A 26,261-nucleotide genomic window follows, 5' to 3' on the forward strand; every position below is an offset into this window, starting at 1 on the left:
AAATAACACTTACTATTGTTTATAAAACAATAAAACTAATTCGTATTCTGGCTGTATTGTTCACATCTATTGAAGTTTGAAAGAAAATAACAGATGTTACCCTCTTCGTAATTTTATATATGTTTATATATTAGACAATTATTTCATTCCAAAATAATTATCGTTTCACTATTATTCCAGATAATTTTATTCTACGGTCTCGATAAAATACACTCCATGAAACAAATTAATGACGATTTCCTTTCTCTGAATTCTTCTTAGAAGCAAATAGTGCTCATAAAGGGCTTTTCTCACGATCAAAGTTACATCAATCTTATGCTGTCTATATATTTTTACTATGACTCACACCATAGCTGTTGGTTAGATTTCCAATTATCCAATTCCTTCACCTAAATATTTCGTGTGGTGCTTGAGAGGTAATGAGAATAAATTGTACATTTCCTAACTTCAGAGTTTTAAGATTTAAAATTCAATAGAATAATTTTCCTTCAATTTTGTAAAATCTGTTACTCTTTTTTATATAAGTTATCCATTTAATAATAACGATATATCATCGTCAAAATTATATTTGAAAACAGTAACTATTTACATAAATTTTTAAATTGAAATTATTTAAATTCATATACAGGTATTTCAAAACGAAAATTTCCCGTAAACATGTGTTATAAGTTTCGTCGTTAATGAGATACAGGGTGTTCAATTGCTTGTAATAAATGAGCTCGCTTCATTTTACTTTTTTACGCTACTAGAAGTAATAAAAATAAATGGCATTTGAAATCATATTTCCAAATATTGTATCAAATCTAAAAACGAATAAGAAATTTCTATCATACGGATTTTTTGTGTTAACAACGATGCCTGCAGTTATTTATACTGAAATGGCTAATATGCCTTTTTGTGTGTATTATCGAATGGGAATGCCTTAGAGGCTAGACGTATGTATGCCCAGCGTTATGAAATAATCCTTTACCATGTTCTGAAACGTTTTTCGCTAAAACAAAAATTATTATTGGACGACCCAAAAATGTGAGAAATTAGAATAGCAGATTCTTCAAATTATTGTTCAACATTTGCTACCTACTATTTAAATAAAATCGCAAACAATCCAAATTTTGGTGCCAATATTCAGTTTACGGATGAAGCCAAATTTTCAAGACATAGCATTATGAATTTCTATAATGACGAATGCAAACCCTCTTGCAACAGTTGTAGCACGGTTCCAACACTCAACTTCAGTTAATGTATGGCTTAGCATTATAAAAGATTATTCAATAGGGCCATTTTTCCTTCTTGCTGGTTCACTGGTCAGACTCATTTCCTATGAAATGATCTTCCAGTTCTTTTGTAAGATGTACCTCTTATTCTTAGAAGGCGCATGTGGTTCATACATGACGTTGCTCCGCCACATTTTGAAGTAATTATACTCAACTTTTCGAATAACGTTTTTCCACACCATTGGATCCGCCGAGCATCTTCACACAATTACCCCCCGGTCTCACCTGGACATAATCCTCTGGATTTTTGTATGTGGGGAAATCTAAAATCGTAGAGCGGATACCTACTTGTATTATGGTTGATATTGCACATATGGACGTAGGTTAAGCTAGCAGAGCGAATTTTCAAGAACTGTATTAGATATATTCAAAATTTTGTGCTCTTATAGATTTTCTAGAAAAACAACATGTGCTGCACATATATGACAAGTTAGCAGAGCATTATTCGAAACAGAACAGAAACAGAATTAGTAAAATTTTATTTATCATCAGATGAGGTACTTTTACTAACAATATAGAGGGTATTTTCGACTTTTGCACTTTTAAATTAGTTTCATTACATCTTAATATTAAATTTTTTCATCCTACTCAAGAAAAGTAACCGCTTTTTTTGGTTAGTGGAATAAATGTAGAAAGAAATGATATAACAAAACTAATATTACATAATAAAAATTGTGGGGCTGCTACATGGTCCCAGATGATTCAGCTATGAATAAACCTCTCTATATTCTCCCCCTTGGAAAATGAAAAAAATGTCAGGATATTTGCATTGAAGTATCTCTATTAGGTGAGTTACCAAATTTGTATAAGTTAAACTTTCCCCTTCGTACTTATAGATAAAGTGTACCGCTAGACTATATTGGGCAGTGCCTTCCTATTTGGAGTAACTGTATATTATGACAACGGTATTATTGTTACCAAATTCATTTCCCATGGATCTCCGAAAATGGAATCAAACGATAAAAAGTCTACAACTGTTCAATTCAATATATATAATAATATTTTATATAATACTACAATAAATTCTAATTAATATTGAAATAGATATATTTTGAAAATAACTAGCATTCTATTACCAATAAACAAATTTGACGGATGAAGATCACTATAAATCGAATTCCCAAATTTTCTCCACAACACGTCTATCTTTCGAGAACAGCATTCAAATTTTGAGATCATCATCACCAAAAGTTTTATTTGTACCACTTTCTTTAAAGTGAATAAAGCACTGAGTTTTTCCAATTAGTGGAAAGATAGGGATTCTATATGTTGAGTACGGCAACGGCTTGGCTTAGAAAATGGTGACTATTTTATCATAAACCTGTATGGGGAGTTTGAATATGACAAGCCCCCATGATACTCAACTATCAGTGCGACCGAAAGAGTTGAATACAGGCAACTAAAATTGGAAAAGATTGTATCGTTACGAACAAGTTAGCAGTTCCCTAGGCCGGTCCTGTCTAGGTACTATGGAATTTAGAGAATAAGGCTCATTCGCGCAGTGCTTTACGAGTGGCATCTTTCACATTTTATTGTTGAACTGTCAAAAGTACAAAAACTAAAGACTACCTAACAACTTCCCAAACATCATGGTCGCTCTGCTGAACAATAATTGTAATACTACCGACTAAATCGAATATCTAAAATACACTCAACTGTATGATAAATTTATTCATTATAACAGAAAAAGTATTTTCCATTAGAATCATAAAACAACATATTATGCTGCTAATCGAGATTTTTTTGAAAGACACAAGAGGAGGAGATGAGGTAAGTTTTACTACCCATATCTACGTGCAGAAAATTACACTTTAATTTTTGTTATAAAAAACAGCAATCAGCCTTTTACAAAGTAATCAAAAAACTTTTGAATAGAATGCAACATATTTCATTCTAGAATTTAGATATATTGTATAAATGTGGTCATTGTCAGAAAATATTTTATGAGTTTTAAAGACACATAAATCATTGTTTTGTATTAAAAATGAGATCTATATTATGAATATTGTTGGTTTTAAAAATAAGCTAATGCTTAGCTTATTAAAGCTTAGCTTAGCTAAAGTCATAGCTAAACATAATTAGAACTTAAAAACCTAAAATATATATTGAGCTCATAGTTTAAAGTACTTTTTGTTTTTTGTTATTAGAACAAAAATCATTAAAACATTTGTTATAGGAAGTAAATTATTAGTGGAGATTGTACCTTATGGAACTAAGCCCAATGTTTCATGTGCATAAAATACATTGGAGATTATAGATTTGCTATGAAATGGTGGTTCATTTCAAATCTAGGTTAAAAAATAAATCAGATGGGACATCTAAAAATTTTTATCAAAATATGGAGATTGTACACTTTCGAATTAGCCCCCTCATATGTATTCAAAGATGTAACCTACAATCGCTTATAATTGAATAAATTTTAATTGTCAGTTTGCCACTTCTGTATACATATTCATTCTTCCTTGAGTTAACCAATTCAAATTTTGTTCAAAGATGATATTTGTTGAGGTTTTAATATTGATTGTGTTGTTCACTTAACCGTGTAGGATAAAAAAGTCTTCTTAAAAGAATGCACAACGCAGTTAAACCTAAATTAAATATTAAGGGTGTCCACAGTGCTTTTTTGAATTCCCTGACTTGTCCGAGCAGATTAAAAAATTTCCTAACCATGTCAAGTTATGTGTTTATTTAGAAACAAAGTGATTGCTTTAAAATAATAATAATAATGAAAATATTACACTATAATATAAAGCGGAAATTATTCAGAATTTCTTCATTAATTAAATTATTGATGTTAAAATTTGGGGTACCCGGATTTACATCTCTGTTTATCAAAATATGTTCTAATATCATAAACTCTATCTCATCATCATTTCCGCCTACCAAAATGATTGCTTCCAATGCTTCTTCGATTATCAGGAATAAATAAATTCTAAAAAAAAGTAAACACTAATACAACACCTACATTTGTAGGTAAGAAATAAAAACAACCTTAAATGAGAGTGTCAATAACTCTCTATATGAAAAGCCCGTTACGGCTTAGCAGTATAATAATAAAGGATTTTCTTATTTACTGCTTGAACTATATCGCTGTTCAATAAGTCCCTAATAGGTACTTACTCGTAAGCATGTTGAAAACAGATCAATACTAACGGCCTACGCTAGTCGACGTTTCTAAGAAAGCGTAATTAACTAGTGTATTTTGATACCTAAAACAGAATACAGCGTAAATACTTTTCATTTCTATCAGAATATGAAAAACAATTTCTTTACTTGTTACATCTGGTAACATACATATTTATGTGATTTTTCTTAGTAAATATTCATATTAGAAATTCAAAGGAGCTTATCGCTACTGACATATTTCCAGAATAAGAAGATTGATCTGAGCCCAGCGTAAACGGAATTTCAGATTACGGATGAGCGGGTGATAATCAACGGCAACTTATGGCCCAAGAATGAGAAATTGCCCTTGAAACTGAGTGAGACAAAAAATCTACCAACAAATGGAAAATGTAAGCTTCCCGTGAAGATGGATATGTATTGGATTATTTATAAACTTATGACTGAAGTTTTTTCAACAGATATTCGGTAATTCAATGTAATAACAATGAATAATATATTACTCCATTCAACTTAATCTAATAATCTATTTAATATAATCTCATCACATTCGCATATCCCATAAAGATTTTACAATCTTACTCTAAATATAAATTAAACAGTAATCGCAAATCTAAAGAGTGAAGCAGTTATGACGTTTGCGTATGTAAATCTAGTTTATGCTTGTGTTAATGACAGTAATAGACATTATTTATAGCTCTACAAGCAACTAAATATCTTCACCACATCACTGAAGTTTTCTCAAATTACTTTTCAAATATGTTGCTTCATACCTTCTTAACGAACAGTTTGGTATAGTTGAGCAAAATATTTACGTAGTATTTACGTAAAATCATAATTACCAATAAACTGTCATTATTAAAATAATTGAAAATTCAATACATTCTTACTTTATTTCCACACTTTTCAAAACATCTGACTAAACTTTCTATGGCACTATAAAAATATTATGCGTGTTGGAGTCAAAAGGTTAGTATTCTGCCCGCTTAATTTTATCGTCGCTTCTAAAAAATAGTCAAACGAGGTCAGATCAGGACTATACGATGAAGCTACATTGGTGTACAGTTGCTTTCGGGAGTGCACCAGTGTAGAATGGAACTTTTTTTGTAAGTTAGAGTAATACGCCCTGTTCACGGTTGTATTTGACTCCTTGAATCTATCAAAAGCATAACCTTCCCACTATTATTATTCAGTGCTTTTTTGCACAACCTTTCCTTTCCAATAACACACTATGTCGGTTCATAGCAAAAAATCATAGTTTCATCACTCGTTTTAATAGATCGGAGTCTCTAACAACTAGAGGAACCCTCTTTGATCTAATCCCGGTAATGAAGGTACAGGCAATCTCGGGATCCCAGAATAACTCCATGATCACAAAACGAGTCAAAAATTATTGTTGTTTTACTTAAAAATCTCTTTTCTCATTTTGGCGAAATAATTGAGTAAATGTCTGTTAAATACGTCAAAAATCGTAGCACACAGAATATTGAACTTTAAATATCTTAACTCTTACCCCAATCTTGATCTTTTAGTAAGCAAAATGTTCCTCATTTTCCTATAAAAAAACTTGATGAAATTAGCTTTGTCTACCCACAGATCAATACGTGTCGTGGCGGTAATTGAAATGAGCGTGCATTACTTCTTTGAGTTGCGAAATAATGATGCGTCCAAAGTTTTCTCTCTAAGTTTGTTCCTCAGCTACCACTTAAGTCAAATTCCAATTTATTGTTAATTGTTATTTTTGACTCCTCAAGCAATGTAAAAATGTATAATATAGGAAGAAGAAAGATGACTATTTTCTTTTGAGGATGTGATGATTTTCTGATAGATGAAAATTAGAGAAAGAAATCATCTCTTTCTAAAGATTTTTTTAGTTAGGTTAGGAATATTCACTGAGTTCTCGTCTTAGTGAAACTCTCAATTTTGAATATTGAACATCTTTCTCTTCATTAACATTGAGTACTGACCTTAACAGCTGTATTTACTCCATAATATTGTGAGTTCTAGTTTTTTGGTTGTTGGAAAAATATACCAGAATCGTATCTTCGGAAACTGTAATAATTGGAATTCTTTCAACCTTGTCTTAAAAATGTCATATCCTTTTCCGAATCTCTCTTTCGAATTCAATACCATAAATTTCGCCTCTACAACAGACAATATAATCGATTATATCAATTCCCGATGTTGTTATAGAATTGAAATAAGCAAAAATAGGAAATACATCATCAATGATACCAAGCGTAAGTTTATTAGTTATGACCTTTAATATCCACTTGGAGTCTATAAACAGATCTTAAGAGGTAAAACGCGTTTGTTTCTTCCACTTCAAACTGTCCACGGGAGGAGGCACATCATTTTCCTCCTTTGGTATGTAAATATCTATTTGATATTTTTCGTCCATTTGGACTTTAATCGAGCTATTGACAACCTTGATACATGAATTTATAATCACTCAATAAATGAATATCAAAATAGATTCTGCTTCATTTCAATATTTATTATTCTTATTTGGTGGAATTTAAATTGATGTAGAAGGTATTATTATATATAGTTTCATTGAAATTGACAGAGTAGAATTATATGTGTTTTGTGGCTGTTTTATACGACGATTTGAAGGCAACTTCTCGAATTGCTATCGTATTCTAACTATACCCATTTTTTATAGCATGCTTGAAATGCAGTGCAACGTAGTATCACGTACAACTTTATACCTTTATGTATTCTATATACGTTAACGCTATGAGTTCCGTTATCTATTAATTATGAACAATTGAAAACAGAAAACATTCTACAAATGCGATTATTAGTCACACCCAGTCAACCTTCTCTATGAAATTAACCAATTTTATCATCGCAGTTCCACGAAAGTGTTTCAAAAAGTTATTCCACTAACCACTCTTATGCTCTTTATCATACTTGTCATCAACAGAAGCAAAAGTTTCTACTAGTTTTTGTCGTGTATAGTCCTATTCCGATCAAAATTCATTACCGGGTTTGTAAGTGCGATTGAATGACTCCATATCGAGCTCAAACTTTGTTACTCTCGTATATTCAAACTTATATAATGATAAAATCCGTAACAAGCTGATAATGGGAATTCAATATGACTAAAAAGTTCTAAGCATAAACCTTATGCAAACTCGACGAACTGCTGTCTGTCCAGTTAATATTTGTATTCGTAATTCTGTATAACATAAATATTAAAGGATAATGAGATGCAATTATATAGTATAGGTACGTCAAATTGACAAATCAATGAATTTTTTAACATCTTTGTCAATGAAGAAAGTGAACGACAAAACAAAACAAAATCATTATGTAGTGTTATGGTTTTTTGAAATGGTACGGACACTTAATGAAAAGTTTCGCAGTTTAAAAATTTCATACAAAATATGATCTTGGTACTGTTTTAACTTCTTCAATCGTGAATAGATTAATTATAAAATTCCGGCAGACAAAAACCTGTTGGAGATCCCAAACACACTAATTAATGGTTGTCCAAAAAAGAGTCGTCCAAATGTCAATATCTAAGCAGTGCGTGAGAGTATCAGTGACAATCCATGAGCTAAATTTCGCGTCGTGGAACCTGTTTAAAGTGTATACTCACTCAAGATCTGCGTCCCTATGCTTACAAAATCCAATTAGCACTGTAAGTGAAACCTAATGACCATGTATAGCGAAGAGAGTTTGTTGAATGGATTACTGAGCATCAACTTGTGGGTGCTAAACAAAATCATCCTAAGCGACGAAGCACATTTGTTAATCGCCTACATTATCGCTTTTGTGAGCCCGCATGTGATTTTCGAAAAACAAATGTATCCACAACGTGTCACTGTTTGGTGTGTATTTTCGACTGGAAACATGATTGGACCATACGTTTTTGAAAATTAGGCAGATCGAGCAGCCCTTTTTGTCGTAATTACATGATATTCATGTGGTGAATATCTGGTTTCAACAAGATGGTGCCACATGGCGTACAGCCAATGAAACACTCCAATTGTCCCATAAGATATTCCGAGGTTGTGAACTCTTTTGTTTCGGTGATCAGAATTGGCCCCCATATTGTGTGATTTGAGCTGCTTTAAGCAAATTTTCGTTTGAACAGCAATTTTTAAAATCGGAGAGAATATCACCAACGGTTCCAGACATTCTAACTTAGTTAATATATTTATCTGGTATTACTTTTTATGGGAACTTCTCGTACCACTCCCTGTATCTGATAATCATTATGTATATACCTTAAAAATTCATGAATATTAAAATGAAATGAAATTTAAGTCCGCGATACGCCGAGTAAATTATACATCAACAGGAAATGTGACGAGGAAATAATTCTTATACATTTCATTTCCGAGTGAATGGTAGAAAATATATTCTGATTCCTTCATCGCTTGGAGATTGATTTCAGTGTCATTGTGTCATCACCGTGATTTGAATCATTTCCTTATAATGAGGTTATTGGAAATGATCATGAATATTTGAAAATTATTAATTCAACTAAGTAATGTACCTAACTTTAATCAAACCATCATTCAAAAGATTGGTTGGAATGATTTCTTACGAAGGAAAACTTTTTTTTATACTGATTAAATTACTTATTGAATGTTAACATTTAGTAGAAACTATTTCATCTCTATAGAAGTACTTGTATACTAAAAAACATATTTAGAGCTGTTGATCTAGTTCATTTCATAATTTTTCATACGAACGAGTTTTGTTAAATAACTTAAAATAAACTTTCACTTCATTACGTTACTTTTATATCGTTTGCCGTTAACTGAACAAATGAAACTGAATTAATCATACGGCAACTTTATTTCTGTTGTGTAAAAATATAACAAATATTCAAATATACTGAAATATATTAATTAGCGGTAATATACTAGACAATTAGTAATGATTAGTAATTATGAAGGCAAATGGAGGTTATTTCAAGTTTCTAAATGTTAACCACTTTCCCCACGACAGTAAGATCTATACCAATACACGTGATATGAGAAAGTCTGTTATTTTGTTTATAATGAATTTGTGGGTTACGTAGATGAAAGCAGGTTACTATTTTCAATAACAATGTAAACTTTATCATATCCTATGGTATTTAACTATACACTATTTTTTTAGTTATATTTTTCTATCATTTAATCATACATTGCGCACCAAAACTAAGGCATAATTTCAAAAACTGTAGTAAATGAAATGTTTCGATTTTTGTGATGATATATCTATTTTCCTACATTGAGCTTGGTTACAACATTTGGATCATTGTCTTATATAGCAGTTTATAGCATAAATTTGGCAATTTACTAGATTTCTCCAGAGTAACTTCACAATTATTTTTCAAAATTCGAATAAATTCGTTATTCCACTAGTTTTCCTTGTAGCAGCTCGGCCGGTAGACTACGTCATGAACGCCGTTCGCATGTCTAGAAAATCAGTTTCACGTAGAACTTAATAATACTACGTATTTGCTGTTATATGTGTTTTTTGTACATGTAATCGGTTTTACTGTGATCTTGTAATAAGAATGAATTTGAAAGAACTGGAGGTTAATTTTTGAGATTATTAAAGACAAAACAGAACAATAGAATTGGTACTCTGATTTCTGTGAATATCAGTTTCCAGACTTTATATATTTTTTTGCAATATGCAAATAAATAGTATAGAATAATATGTTTCATTCAGATCTACTGTCTTAAAAACCCCCGCAATATCAAGATATTCCAATTTTCTCCTTCTATCCACTAACTAAAATTTTTGCAACAAGAATACTCTCAATCGGGGAAAAAAAAAGTTTTTCGTGCATTTTGTGCCACAATTGGAAAGCAGCTTATTCTATACTGAGTTCGTATACTCGATTATATGCATTACTATTCATATGGTTTGAAGAAAATCTTATAAAGAGATTAACATCAGATGCGTATTCACCTGTATTTTTAAACGAGTGAAATAATATGTGGATTGTTAGTTCAATAGTAATGAAAAGAACGCATAAGTAGACTTTTAAAAACTTAACAGTGGCACTAACTGAAGACAATGTTGATTTTGACCAATGAAAATTTACAGATATCAAAACTGGTTCTTTGCTTCGTTGATACATCCAAGATAAGAACGCAACAGCATGCTAACAGCCTCCGGTATTTGCAGCAAAATCGGGACATTGGACAGTTTGAACCGCAAATATGTTCTCGTTACAAATTTTAGTAAATTGAGAAGGTTTCTTACCAACCTCATGCTCCGATCTAATTCGGGGCTTCACTGTTCCTTCACCCTTCACTTCCCTCTTCAACTGAACTTACCTTATTGCATTATCGCCATAAGACAAAAAAGACGTATTATCATTATTATTAATAGTAAAAAAACGCCTTAAAAATAACTGATATACAGGTTGAGCTTGTATCCCTTGCTTGCTGATTTCAATTGAAATCGTTATTATTGGCAAAATAACTAGCCATTTTACGGGAATTTATTTGAGGCAAGTTATCTGAAGAAACACGAAAAAACTCCTACATTTTTATAAAATTTCAAGTCCCAAATCTTTTTGTTGTCAAAATAGCGACTAGTCACTCTAGCCAGTAGCACTTTGTAAAACAGACCGGAAGTTCTCCTAAACAATCTAAACTTTAGTTTGTTGATCCTATAAACTTGAAATAAACACCATTATCCTTGTAAAATAAAATTGTAATCAATTTCTTTAAAGTAGATATCCTTTTTTTTTAATCTCCATGTACATTATGAAGCTTTAATACTAAAACTGGAAAAAAACAGAGAAACAATGTGATGATATTCTTTATTTCAATTCAAATAGACTTAAATATTATCTCAAAAATCTTCCAAAACAGTTTTCAAGTTTATGGAGGGTTTTTCCTTATAATGAACAACCATCGAAATAATCAAAATTTTTCAAAACCTGACTGCATCACAACCTACACTCTTTGTGAAGAAAATTACACTTGCTGAATGAACTGTTTAATGTCACTCAGTTAAAGTATCTCAACATATTTTTGTGTCACCAAGAATAACTTAAAATAAGAACCGTAAAGCTTCAAATCTAGATTGGTCTCTGACACAAACGATTTTGATACTAAACGTAAATGAATTTTTGGTTGCTATACTAGATACAATATCACTGTGAAAAAACTTACTTGAAATTTGTTAGGAATCGGAGACGAAGCTCAATTACTGCAAATAGATCTTATTCAGTGCCTTTATGTTTATGACGCCAATTATTGTAACAAACATATTCAATTTATTAATTGAAAATTCTCGAATATATTAGTATTAGAAAATTATTGGTACCAAAGGATTTGGTTTTAAAACACCCTGTATGAAATATGAATAAGGTAGATATGTGGAGTTAACGGATGTTATTATTTCAATGGATCTTACAATTTGATATTGGAGTATCAAATTCAAAATAACGAATTTAATTATATATACGGAACTAACAAAATCATTGTAATATGAAAAATTTGGGGGTTGTATCGCCTAACATAATATATAGAAGGTTAATTGTGAAAACAAGAATATATAATCAAAATCAGTCGATCATTAGAACTTTTAGTAACTTTTAATGAACAAAATATAAATCAAATATAGTTTATATCAATTTAACAAATCAGTCCTTTGAATACAAGCAACATTTTGGTCCTTCGAGTCAGATTAAAACAGTTTACAAATTAAGTGAAATTATGCAGTGAAGCTTGTCTTTGTAAGAACTAATTAGAGAAGAAATATGAGTTACTAATTTTGAATTACCGCCGTCTTGTTGGCCATGAAGCTACTTAGCTGTTAATTTTGAAATAGGTGTTAGAAAAGTAGGTTTTTGACTTTGTGAATTTGAATAGAGTTCCAATGATTGATTGCCACTGGTTACACATTATCGTCTTTACAATAACCCTGACTTAGAGAGACCCCCTTTTTCTTATGGAGAGATACAACCTTCATTTTTCCTATAATACACTCTGCCTATACATAGGTTATGCTATATACGTATATGTTGAGATACAAGAAACCTACATGCCTTTTTAGGAAAATGATTTTATATATTTCTAAAGTAATCACCATCTACTTCAATAAACTTTTGTTACTGAAGCTTCCACAACTTAGAAATTTGATATAATGCTCTCAAAAAATTGATGAATGGCTTCATCTATTTCATCCTCTGGCATGAAATTTCGTCCACGTCCTCGTCCACGAAGATTGTTTCAATAAAAAATCACGCATATCTTAATAGTTTTTCATTACTCCCCTTGTGAAGGGTAGTTTCAAAAAATTTGTGAGGATATTACGTAGTTTCATAAACTTTTAGTATGTGAGTTTTGGAAAATCTTCTCTTAGAGTTTATTGCATGGCTGATACGAAATAAAGGCGTAACGATCGAGAACAATGAAGAAGTATAAATCATAATCACAATTAATACATTTGACAATTTTTAAATTGAGCGTTACACTTTTTGAACACTAAATTGGAAGATTTTAACTTCAAAAATATATCCTTCCATTTCCCTGCTCAACTTTTTGAGGATTGTATTTTGTGAAAACGTTGAAATGAATGATTTTGATTAACAGACTACCATTTTCCTCTCCTATCTAGGGGTGAAACCCTTTACGAGTGATTTTTTGTGGAAAATTAAGATCTAAAAGAAAATCTACTATCCAAATTTCAAGTTTTAGTAGTTTTCTCTGTGTGAAAATGAATCAGACGATCAGTTTTTATATTTAGAATCATACTGCGAAATTTTATGTCATCTTTTGGCAGGGATTTTCCTGGATGGAATCAAATAAAAAAGATGGGGGTGTAATATTATCTGACTCTACATCAGCACAATGTGCTATAAACTCATCACAAACAAATTGAATGTCCAATTTTATGTGATATCACATCAATATTGTTGAAATTGTCCATTACATTTATCTGTGTTAACGATTATATTGAAGTATAGTTCAGTGGAAAATCTGATTGGATAGCAAAAAATTATGTGTCGAATATAATTACACATATTTTCAATTCTAGCCTCACATTCAAATTGGATATTTTTGATCCAATCTTGCAAATCTGGGTATCATACAATCATCATGTAGCTGTAATGACAACTGATACGCTGATCCTATTGAAATTTGTTTGGATACAGTACGTTAACAAAAGAAACAGTTTACCAAATACAAAAGTACTTCTTCTCGTTAAACTTGACTAACCTTCTAAGCACAGCTAATCGTTATACATTCATAAATTTTAAACAAGAATCCTTCAAAAATATCTGTTTCGAATGATTTCGCTTCTTTATTTCTTTTACAACAATATAAAAGTTCCTCTCCAATACTTCTGTATGAAACGTATTTTCAATACAACTTCGGAATATACCATATAGTCCAGTTCCCAGAGATCAAAAATGGGGTTCACCTTACAAAAGATGGGGTAGAAGATTTAATTTTTTTATTTCGTTTTAATGGGTATAAAGAGTTAAACATAAAAAATGTGACCAAATCTGGGCTCGGCACAACTTTTAATAACCGAAAAACCTCAACATTTTCGGACATTTTTCGGATTTTTCGCAATATCTAGCGAAAAACAGTCCCTATACAAAGCATGTCATCCAAGTTTTGTTTCACTGTATTCATTTAGTTCTTGATGAAGCTTTAAAGCAATGCGAAAGCAGGGAGGGAATTTAATGCTCTACAACTTTGTATGGGAACTGTTTTGTGCTAGAACCACTCCTTTTCGAGATATTGCGAAAAAACCAAAAAATGTCCGAAAATTTCGAGGTTTTTCGGCTACCAAAAGATGTACCGAGCCCCGATTCAGTCACATTTTTGATATTTTACTTTTAAAACCATTGAAATGAAAAAAAAAATCTTGTGTAAGGTGAAATCCTCTGGGAACTGGACTAATTGTAGAAAGAAGGGAAACAACACAAGCAACCCACGCGCTAACAACCAAACCAAAGACCAAAGAAGCTATTCTTCATTAAGATTATTGGAATAATAAAGATGAAGGACGCATATTGTTCTCTGATGAATACATTTTTCATATGACAGGAGTTCATAGAATGCTACACTTAGTGTACATACTTGCAGTCTTTGAATGCTTGTCCCGGCAGTTCACAGCACGAATACAGAGTTCTAGAAGAGGATTGGCACTATTTATCGGAAAGAATGCTCTGTATTCTAAATTACGATCACAAATTGTTAAAATTGCCAATAATATCATTAAGAGGCTGGATTATTTGTCATAGTTTGACCTACTAGAATTCTTGATCTCGATCCAATAGAAAAGCGATAACCTAGCAAAGAATTTGGATAAACTATGTTTGAAGTAAATTCAATTTGCGTTAAATTGATATAAATTGAATAAGTATCTTCAATTTTAGGATAAGAGGCAGTTGTCAAGTACTATTAAATGACAGAGAAGTTATTTTCGTCGTACCGCTTTTGACGATATCACTGAAACTTATAACAATGTATTTCTCGTGAAAAAAAATCATTTGTAATAGATATAAAAGAGAAAAATAGGAAACCAAAGCAAAATACTGAGAAGAATATGTTCTGTTAAGGACCAAAGTACACGGAGATCATTTTCTTGGTGAATATTTTTAGAATGGAAATTGGGAAAGACTATTTTCCTCCAATGAGGTAAGGAACCCTTTTTTGTGATTATAGGAGAAACAGAGTATATAAAAGGTTACAAACAGTGTAAAATATTAGATACTGTGAGAGTAAACCCTATTGTACACGAGTAGTGCCAGTAGTACTTACCGTGTGGAGGTTCCTGTGAGCACAAACTTCTGTAGGCTATAGTGTTCGGAAAAGTGCCTCTGCAGCAGCTCGAATTTCTCCAAGGAAAAAATTTCAGGTAGTAACAGTAAAGCAGAGTCAATTGGACGACCTTTCTTTTATGCTCTAGGCTGTCCAAGCTTCTGATCAACTCTGCATCGCCTATAAGTCGCCAAATATAGACGAATCTTGGTCTTGTAGAAGGTTAGAATCTTTTGTATATAGTATTTTGGTCTTAAAGAGGGCTCCAAATATTTGCAAAGCTGCCTTAGCTCAATTGGCCATGTGATTATGCCAGGACATATTGTTTCCAACCCCAACACCCATTAGGCGAATTTGAGGAACTGCTAGTGATATTTTATGTCCAAACAGGACCAAATCCTGAGCCGTAGTGCCATCCTTCATTGCTAAAATTGCCTAAGGATGTGTGTGTTGGCCGAGTGTATTGATTTAAACGACGGCACCAGTGTGCTATCGTCGGTGAAGCTATAGATTGGATTTGCAGTTTTGTCGAGTAGATCATTGATGTACAGCAGAAAGAGAGTAGGTGACAAGGTGCATCCCTGGAGAACATCAGCGTTGGCCTCAAACCTTTTTTAGAAGGTTGGCATGCCAAACTCTGTCCAGTGCGATTGTACCAGATCATATTACACTATAAAATCAGTCCATACATTGGTGAAATAGGCCAGAAGGTTCCTGGTTCATCTATGTTTACTAAAGCCGAATTGATATTCACTGATATTGCTAGCAGACTCTAGGTATCTCAAGATTTGCCTGCTAACGACTTTCGCTCTCCACGACCTTGGCAATAGCTGGGAATAAAACGATCGTTTTGGGAACCGCTTTTTTTGCTATGGATTGCACACAAGCAGTTTTCCAATTAGCGGGGACAATTGGTTGATGACTATTTAGTAATGGTACCGAGTGGGATCAATTTAGATTATTGTCCTGGCAGATTGCAGCATAAAGATTCGTTACAGACTTTAAAACGGGATTATTGTTCATTATCGGTATTAGGTTGAGATGCTTGCCATAATTTGACCTCAAACCAATATAGGTTTGAACATCGTAAGGTGACAACTACCCACTGCAGTAACTATAGTGGAAAACCTGTTTTTTCGTAGATCAAGTTGATAAGGATTGAATAAGAACGATAAATAAGAGATCGTAGCAGAAAAAAAGGTTTTCCATGGTTATATTTTCCATAAGATAACTTAATTATTGCAATGATAAGAAACAACTTTCTTTTTTTAATAGAAACAAAAGATGAAAAAAGAAAGTTAGATCACGAGATGTAGACAGAGTGAGTTATTCCTTTTCTAACATATTGGAACAAAACAAAATGACAAAATACTCACGGGACCTCCCTCCGAGAACTATTATTTACGGAAGGAATATTGTGAAGCTGTTGATAGAAAACCCCATGACATGAGATCTCGTGTTCCCCGGAATAGGAGCAAGTGATCAGCGTAGCAACTGGGTTGATACTGGGTTTATTTAGAACAGAAATTGCAAATGATCATTATTAAAACAAGGGATTTGCGAGACTTGTATAGCCTCATCATTCTTTCTCTCATATTTAATTGGAAACTTAATCATTAATTCTCACATCATACTTGTAAAAACACTTTCAATTATTCAGTACTAGGATTCAGTATTCTAAAAGCGTACATTCATTCACAGACATTAAACATTTACTCAATTCTATAATCACGCATTATTGGAACTTGATATAAAACTAAGTTCACTATTTATTTCCAATCATAATATATTTAAAAAATCATTTGGACACATCAAAAACTGTCCGTTGTTACAACTGCCCGTTGTTATGCGATCCTCTCATTCTAATATTAAAATAGTTTTTCTATCTATATAATTATTTTCTCATTTAGCAGTTATTCATAAATTACAGTTTTATCACATTGTTAAAAGATTCTCAACGTATTTTTTTCATTCAGAAATACTGTGATAGTTTTAAGATATTCATTTAAATGTAGATTATCCTACTGAATGTTATCTAATAGTTATTAGTTCTCATACGAGGTCTGCTACTTGACTATTGAGATATGGCAATACTGATGCAAATATGCCATCATAGGTTTTGACATTTTGTAATGGTGAACGTACTTAGAACGTGTTGTCATTCAAGTGACATTTGAGTTGTTTACAGATACTTGAAACATTCAACCTTGCCAAAAAATTGAACTAAATCACGAAATGATTCGTGGGATGATTATGATATTGTAGGACTTTATCAACGTAGCGTGTTATTGAGGCTTAGTGGGGTATTAATTTCGCTTACATAGATCAAATGTTGCACGAACATTTGGCTATTGAAAAGATTTGGTTGCGTTGGATACCGTAATATTTGACAATTGCTAATAAAAAGCTTGTGACGATTGGTGCAAAAAAATGCTGAAAAATTCAATCAAGACGATTCAAAAGACGTTTAAATGATCGTGACATGTGACGAATCAAAGCCAAAACAAAAGTTGCTCGGGTAAAAAGCGGAATACGTTGACTTGTCGCCACCGTTCCATCAGAGCAACATGGAACGGTCAATTGTGAATGGTATACCACCATATGTTTGCCAGAAGTATTCGAAAATACGAGGATGTATTGATATCTAGTTAGCCTAGACCAGTTCCGTGCATAAACAAAATATTGCGTTACCATAGCAACGAACAATAACTTATTAGAAGTGTCAGTGTAAAGTTTGACGTCAAAAAAGTAAAACAGAGTTACACAATAAATTAAAAGAAAAAAGATGTCCACCGAAATTGTGAGAATCCAAAAATTGGAGTATCGAGCCATCATCAAGTACCTGTATTTAAAAGGGTTAAAAGGTAAACAGATTTACGAAGATATGCTTAATACCTTTGGTGATCAATGTCCTCCATATGCGACCGTGAAAAATTGAACTGCAAGCTTCAAAAGAGGTAAATTTTCCATTGAATATGATGACCGATCTAGAAGGCTAGTTTCTGTGTCAGTCGCCGAAAATAACGATGCTCTTCATGACATGATTTTATCAGACCGTAGAATTGGGCTAAAACAGATATATGAAGCACTGAATATTTCATACGAACGCGTTCACGTCAATTTGGAAATGAGAAAAATGTTCAAATGTTGACCAAAAGCGTGCCAGGGTATAAGCATCGCGTTCGATCTGTGCTCGATTTAAAAACGATGTAGACTTCTTAAACCGAATTGTTACTATGGATGAGACTTGGGTACATTTCTACGATTCAGAAACAAAGCAACAATCGATGGAATGGCAATACTCTGGTTCTCCAAGACCAAAGAAATTTCGTGTCCAAAAATGCTGGAAAAGTTCTTGCTTCAGTCTTTTAGGATTGCGATGGAATAATCATGATTGATTTTTTGGATAAGGGTGAAAAAATAACTGGAGATTACTATTCGACATTACTGACCATTCTACGTGAAAAAATTAAAGACAAATAACGCGGAAAGCTATCCAAAGGTGTTTTGTTTTTGCAGGACAACGCCCCTGCACACAAATCTCCCATGCAAAAAATTATTAATTTAGGGTTTGAATTACTAGAACACCCCCTTATTCACCAGATTTGTCTCCGTTCGACTATCATCTCTGCCTCAACTGAAAAAAGTTTAAAAGGTCGTAAATTTTCTTCCAACGAGGAGGTAATAAAAGCTGTGGATGTCTGGTTTGCAGAGCCAGAAGAAACATTTTTTCTGAAAGGCTAGAGACGCTGCAGATTCATTGTAATAAATGTATCCAATTAAGAGGAGAATATGTTGAGCAATAAAATATTTTGATATTGAAATTTTGTTTGGTTCTATAGTAGGCTAGAAGACGAAGCAATCTCCACCACGATACCGACAAATGAAATACATATTTGATGTTATAATAAGTTCACTTCACATCATTTTCACGGATTGTTACAGAAGTATTTCCGTTAAATCCTGAATCCACTGTTTCAATGTGTAAAAAATCTCTATATGATAACCCGAGTGCATAAACTATGAAATCAAAACACGAAAATTTAATATTCGATAATTATCATTGAAATACATTTACAAAACTGCTTGTTGAATATCATTTCCAACAAAAAAAACTAATAAACAAGAATTTCAACATTCCTACTTATGAATCACAACTCACAACTCAACTTATGTTTTTTTTTCTAAATTATACGTGAAAACTCATAATTCCTATTTTTTTTAAACAAAAAAAGTAAAGTGGTATAAATAAATAAATATTTGATAGAGTATTGGTTTTTTATCCATCCAGATAATCGTACTGTTTTCTAGAAATAATTATATATTTTTATCAAATATTTACGTATATTATTTTTGAAACCCTGGTGATTTAATATTTTCTAGTGAAAATACACTTTTACATTATTAATTTTCTTTTGAAACTCAGCTTTCCACAAAATAAAGAAACGTACAAATATATTTAATATCATACAAAATATTAAAAATTAAAACACAAATTCGTTTTAGAAATTTTATAGTAAATAGAGTTTGTTCTTCACATACAAAAATTGATTTCATTTTCAAATAACTTCTAGTCTTGCTTCTTATTTTTCACTATCTGTGCTATTTCAAGCTCTATGACTTTTTTACCACAAACAGGAACCTTGCAGGAGATTATTTTGTGTACTGCACATGCAATTATCATTAGCCTATATATGACATTTAGAATTTTTCATCTAATATTTAAAAATTCATTGATTCTAATATTTGGAAAAAGGATGGAAACTATTTAAACATGTCTTCTGAAAGTAGCAGAGATACAATGATGAGAAGAATAAAGAGGACTACCAAAAGAATGCTTTAATGGAAAATTCCAGTAAAAATAAATATGAAACAGAAAGAACTAAAATATTGAGATTGTTAGGAACAAACAACGTACATACAAAAAAATACCAGTAGACAAAAAAACGGGTAATTATTTAGTTTGCGTTACATACGCCCGATTTCTTTGAAATATTAGTATGTTGTGTAGAAAATTATGCTGCTGATTAATTTAATATATATATATATATATATATATATATATATATATATATATATGTATATATATATATATATATATATATATATATATAAATAGAAAGATAGGGCGCGGAAATAATACATGAAATTTTAGATAGGTTAGGTTAGGTTAGTTTTGGTTAGAATAGATTAGGTTGAACGATTTTGGCGAGATAATCGTAACTCGTTATGAAAGAACTAGATCTCATTATCGCCAGTATTTTGGGAAATTTCTTTTTCAAAGACATTAGTCATATTCAAATAGAATTGAAACATTTTTTGAAGAAATGTCCGAATGTATCTAACAGAAATTGTTGATTATTTGTACGTGTGATTCAATTATTTATAACAGATGCCCCTAATCCTCTCCAACATCAAGTATTTGCAAAATATCAACTAATCAACTATTCAAAATAGTGTGCATTTTCCGATGTTCAAACCATAAACACACGAAGGAATGTTTTCCGCGCCCAACATAATATACATCTTCTTTATCAGCATAAAAAACTGTACAACATACTAATATTTCAAGGAAATCGGGCGTATGTAACCATACCAAAAAACGCAATAAAAGAATGAACAAAAAGAGAATGAATTCATAAAAAATTGAGAAATATTAAGAATATTTACTAAGTAATAAATGAGGAAGAGAAATATAAAAGTAAGAGGAAAGTTAATTCAAGTAGACTTGGAAGAAGCATTTTCAACAGCTGCTAATATAAAATATAGATTGTCTATATGGATCTGAAAGAAATGAGGAAGAAATAATAGAGAAGCAACAAAAATGAGGTAAATGAATTGATGGTAAAAGCTGGGAAACACGTGGGTGGAATGTAACTGTTAAAGGGAGGCTGTAATGAATTGCTCAAACCAATAAATAAAAGATACCAATTTTTTGCCAGTTTCAAAAAATTCTTCACAACGACTCACTTATACGATTATCCAATAGAAGCCGGGCTTCCATAATAACTGAAATACCTGTGAAGCGTGCGCATATATCGATAAGTGCCAACATCTTCAAGTTGAAGAGGAAGCTTTTTAGAAAACCTTCGCGTGCCGTCAACTTACGTACATACACTGTATATAAAAGGTTTCCCTGTTCAAAAATGTACATTAGAAAATTAGATGTCATTAATATTTCGTCTCTCATTGTAGAACTTATTGGCAAAATAGGCAATGATATGTTAAAAATTCAACTTCAAAAACAAAAAAATATATATAAATTTATTTATTTTGATTGAGTGCTTGTTTCTTGTTTTATGATTCTTTTTGTTCCCATGTACAATTAAGTTATGAAATTTCTGTGATTATCTATCGTAATATGAATTTTACAAATATAGATGAAGAATTTATCAACAATGGATTCCACAGTGATATTTAAGACATTTGTGTTTACTGTAGATATAGATTGATCTTTGTTAGTGATTGGAAAGAATAATGTTTGCAGTTTTTATGAATGATTTTTTAACTCTAATAGAAAAATCTTATGATTCATTTGTCTATAACTTATTAGAAAAATGACTTACAATGAATAGAAAATTAATTACTCTTAAACTAACTATATTGGGAATGTTCCTAAAAAACATCTTGTTCGTATGATTTGAAACTTTGATACCCCACTTAAGCAAAGATAATCCTTATTTATTTTTCATTATTATAACATATATCATATATTCGGGAAAACACTTTCAGAACAAAAATAGTAACGAACGTTTTGTATCATTACACTGGCGGACAAGATTTTCGTAACACAGGCCAGACCTTTATTTTTAAAATGGAAATACCCGTCCAATAATAGAAAAAATATTTATTAAGCCCTAACACGTACCACTTTTCAATAGCTCAAATATCCCTGTTTAAATTAGTAGGTAGGTAATTTTATAAAGGGGCGGTTAGTATCGGTAAATTTTATGACCGAAAAAATATCTGAACTGTATTATTCATAATAATAAACATAAATATAACATTGAAAATTAGTATGGTGTTGAATTTCATAGTAAATGGTTCTCTGTTTATAGTGCAAAAATGTGAAAAAAGCCTATTTCAAATATTTTGTTACTTTAATTGGAGACCAATATAAGCAGTGGGGCCCCACGCGTGCTGTGTTAGTTGTAGAATGTCATTGGTGCAGTGGATGAATGGGAAGAAAAAAAGGATGCCTTTTGCAATTCCAATGGTATGGCGATTTTGACGATTGCTATTTTTGTCTAACAAACACTGAACGTTATTCTAAGAGAGAAAAGCACAAGATCGAGTATCCAAATTTGCCGTCTGTTATACGACCTGTTTCCCATAACGAAGATTTACCAGGACCGATTACTCCTTTAGATCCGCAAAATATTGATTTAAAAGATACTGGATACGGGCAGTAGATCTACACTATGAAAAAAAAAATTGTAAAGCAAGAAGTGAGTTTCAACCGGGATCTTAAAATGTTTAGTTTATACCCCTTGTAGATCCCAAAAATGTCCTTCTGCCCCCCTTCACATTAAACTTGGATCGATGAAAAAACTTTGTAAAGGCTATAAATAAAGAGGGTGATGGATTCAAATACCTTAGAGAAGTATTTCCTCAGTTGAGTGATGCCAAATTAAAGGAAGGTATTTTTATTGGGTCACAAATAAGAAAATTGCCGGACGATGAAAATTTTGCAAAAAAGCTCACCAGACAGGAACTTACAGCGTGGAAGGCTATTGTTAGTGTGAAGAGGGGATTTTTAGGCAACAATATGGATCCAAAATACCAACAATTATTTGATGAACTTCTGGACGCCTGCAAATCCCTTAGTGCTCGAATGTCATTGAAAATTCTTCTTCCCCATTCCGATATGGCATTTTTTCTCGAAAATTGGGGAGCTGTCAGTGATGAGTGAGGTGAAAGGTTCCGCTAAGATATCAGAATTCGGTATTAAGGACGATGGGATTCGACCATGATGGGTGATTTCTTTTGGTTTTTAAAAAGATAAAGTGCAACCCCTCATAACAGGAAAAAGTAGAGCTAATTGATATATGAAGTGATTTTTTTTTCAAATTATTCGCTTTTAATAGATGTGAGGCATGTTTATTAGATGTAAACTGTAAATATTGTCAAAATATACGAATTAAAAAACGTGAAATTATTTTTTTAATAAATATTGAATATTTTAACAATGAATATGGTTCTATAAATTTAACTTAAAAACCTTCCATGCTACAATTATTTTTTTCATATTTTCGTATTTGTATAGGTCTATTTTATCACAATACGGTATCCACTTTTGTGCTACCAAAAAAAATTTTTTTACCGACCATTATTCAATAAAATTTCAATTATCTGGTTGCTATTTTGTATTTCCAAGATATTTCTAACAAAAAAACCAGTTTCTATGAATTAGTACTTGGTTGAAAAATTTGTATGAATTTTTGATAATGTGTTCAACCACTAATAGATAAATTAAGTAATAGAGTGACTAAGAATAGAAAAATTTGAGAGAAACATTAGATGCGAATAAAAAAAATCTCATCAAAATAAATCGATAGTTCTACTTACTAAATGACTAATTCAAAATAATCCAAATGCAAGAAAAAAAGATCACAAAAAGAAAACAAACAAAATCACGTTTCACGAAAGTGATCCCAAAAAATAAACTAATTTTCATGCACTGCTTCTTTGGCTTACATTAAAAATTCACAAATCACCGTTCTCGTAAGCAAAAAGTCGACAAGCACACTTTCGTTTCAATGCAACTTTCGATTTTACGTAAACACAACAGCGTGACAATATAATCAGTATGGCCAAGAGACGCACAATCTACCTTTACTGCGATACAGTCGCGAAACAACTGACTGGCGCCTCGCCGTTACCTCGCAGGAGTGTGTGCTTTGCAGGAAAATGGTAGGGAGAGGATTGAACTGGACGAACGCCGGAGATCCTTGCTGCTACTGTATCCTGATCCTACCGATTCCGACGCGGTGCGCTGTGTGACGCGTGTAGACGTAAAAACTAGGGTTTTCCTAATAGGAGCACCATCACCATAATGTTCGGTTTCAAAAATTTTTTCTGCTTATTTCGATTTAATATGTGTGATATTATTATTAGACCATTTTACCTGAAGAAAAAAAGTTATACGATCATAGAATTGTGATTCCCACTATATAATTTCATTAAATTTTATTAAAATTTCGAATTAATTTTAATTTACCCTGTAGATCATTTTTAAAAAGTTATGCCCTTATGCCAGATAATTAAAAAAGTTGATAAAATACCTTGCATGAATTGAAATCAAGCTTTTATATGTAAAAACAGTATTGTTAGATATCGCGGAATATAATTTTTATGATATTTATCATATTTCAACCCCTATAAACCACCCTTAATGATAAAATTATGGATAAAAAGATTTTTTTCAACTTTAAGACGTCTTTTCAATGCTACATAATAACTAATAATCATTGTAATACTTAGTGGTCCCAATGTTCATTCATAATATATTAATATGTAAAACAACCGTTTTATCATGAGATTCATAAAAAAATGTATACCCTTTTTTAAGTTGTTCACTATATTTCTCAAAGATTGCAAAGAAAAATTAAAATTATGAATATAATGTTATTTTTTATTAAATAGAATGTATCATTATGTTTCATCGACACTTTCGATTTCTTCCTCTTTTTCGTCGTCATCATGTATGTGAGGTGGAGTTGACCAAAAGCGTGCAAGGGTACAAACGATGTAGACTCCTTAAACCGAATTGTTACTATGGATTAGACTTGGGTACATTTCTACGATTCAGAAACAAAGCAACAATCAATGAAAAGGCGACACTCTGGTTCTCCAAGAAGTTTCGTCTCAAAAAATCTACTGGAAAAGTTCTTGGTTCAGTTTTTTGGAATTGCCATGGAGTAATCATGATTGATTTTTTGGGTAAGGGTAGAACAATAATTGGAGATTACTATTCGACATCACTGACCACTCTACGAGAAAAAAAAAAGAAGAGAAAAGACACGGAAAGCTATCCAAAGGTGTTTTGTTTTTGAAGTACAATCCCCTGCACACAAATTTCATGTTTCTATGCAAAAAATTCGTGATTCGGGGTTTGAATTTCTAGAACACCCCCCTTAGACACCAGATCTGGCTCTGTCCGACTATCATCTTTTTCCTCAACTGTGAAAAAGTTTAAAAGGTCGTAAATTTTCTTCCAACGAGGAAGTAATAAAAGCAGTGGAGGTCTGGTTTGCACAGCAAAAAGAAACATTTTTTTGAAGGTCTAGGGACGTTGCAGATTCGCTGTAATGAATGTATCCAATTAAGTGGAGAATATGTTGAGTAATAAAATATTTTGACATTGAAATTTTGTTTGGTTCTATAGTAGGCTCAGAATTTTTCAATATATCCTCGTACAACCTCAGGGCCCTATTTATACGAGTATACATACTCCTATAATGTTGTGACAAGATAGCTTTAGTTTTCTGGCGATAATATTTTTGATTTTATAGCCATGAAATTGATCCAAAAACCATGTTAAAGGTTTAAAGTGCGATATCTTTTCTATTTTTCATCATACATCAACAAACAAAAGATCAAAATGTTAAATGAAAAAAGACCTAATCACTTCTATTTCTGATGTTTTTTTGTTACCGCTTTATTTATGGAGGTATTAACCAAAAATTAATTTTTTTTAAATTCGAAGCATTTTTTTTAATAGTGGATAAATTTGCAGAAATATTGATCACAGTTTTTTCAAGCATATTCAACATATAGTTAGTATCAAAAAATAATGTATATTATGGAGTGATTATCATTAATTTCTAATCTAATGGAAAATTCATTACTTTTTGTATAATTTTTTTTTTTTGAAAAATTTTGTTTTTGTTATATCTTTGTTAATTTTCATTCAAATGATATAAAATAAAAGTCAATGTTTTTTTAATTTCGTACAAACAAAGTTCAATTCCTTTTTTTTATAATATTTGATATTTGATTAGTTTTGAGATCGTAAATAGTTATTTTACAGTTGTGGGATGAAATTATCATTAACTAGCCATATCTCAGTTATTTTTGTACTTATTTAACTAAATTTAAGTTAAATTCATTC

At 31.6% G+C, this 26,261-nt stretch overlaps 1 protein-coding gene across 4 annotated transcripts in view; it reads right to left on the reverse strand.

Moving 5' to 3' along the window:
* LOC130440785 (mucin-2) overlaps positions 1-24,079 on the reverse strand; it is a 572,992-nt gene extending 548,913 nt beyond the window's left edge. Inside the window, exons 1-3 of one of the 4 annotated variants that reach the window (XM_056774111.1) lie at positions 23,717-24,073; positions 6,365-6,541; positions 4,395-4,483 (exon numbers count right to left, since the gene is read on the reverse strand). The gene's annotated coding sequence lies outside the window, so the exon portion shown is untranslated. Of the gene's footprint in view, positions 1-4,394; positions 4,484-6,364; positions 6,542-23,716 lie in introns of all 4 variants that reach the window. The other 3 variants (XM_056774115.1, XM_056774114.1, XM_056774112.1) reach the window with 3 other exon arrangements.
* Between the last annotated feature and the right edge of the window lie 2,182 nt (positions 24,080-26,261).

Source organism: Diorhabda sublineata, chromosome 2 (genome assembly GCF_026230105.1).
Source record: "Diorhabda sublineata isolate icDioSubl1.1 chromosome 2, icDioSubl1.1, whole genome shotgun sequence".
NCBI lineage: Eukaryota > Metazoa > Arthropoda > Insecta > Coleoptera > Chrysomelidae > Diorhabda > Diorhabda sublineata.